The sequence below is a fragment of the Penaeus monodon genome, chromosome 34 (genome assembly GCF_015228065.2).
Source record: "Penaeus monodon isolate SGIC_2016 chromosome 34, NSTDA_Pmon_1, whole genome shotgun sequence".
Taxonomy (NCBI): Eukaryota; Metazoa; Arthropoda; class Malacostraca; order Decapoda; family Penaeidae; genus Penaeus; species Penaeus monodon.
Window position 1 is genome coordinate 23,343,861 of NC_051419.1, and position 530 is coordinate 23,344,390.

Below are 530 nucleotides of genomic sequence, written 5' to 3' on the forward strand. Positions count from 1 at the left end.
TTTAAGACACTGAGGTTTGGAATAACTTAAAGGTGGCGGGTCGGTCCGTAGGGTTTATCTCGAAGATATTTCCGTCTGCCGGAGGAGGTAATTTTGTCGATATAAAAGACTGATTTAATCTCCTTGCATCACAGCTTAATTGCCACTCATCAGGAAGCCTTTGTCTATTTTTGGCGTGAAATTAGTTTCAGATAAAAATCTTATACCCGTTTTTCGTTTTACTGTGCTTCATTTTTTCTTTATTATTTATACCCCTTATTCTTCGGCTTTACTTTTCTTTCTTTTTCTCCACTATAGTTCCCTTCTCGCTGCAACTACGATGCTTTTTCGATGTTATTTACTTTTTCACAATCTTCATAATAATGGTCCGACTTTGCTCAACAAACTCCTAGCAAAGATAGTACGGTGCCTGGTTTTCAAAGACTTTCCTCGGGCTGGGAGACAGCTTTGCCCCTGAGTGCCCAGCCTAAACTCGGACTGTGGTCAGGACTCAAACCCCTTCGCTTGGAGATCCTCCTGGTCACCAGCTG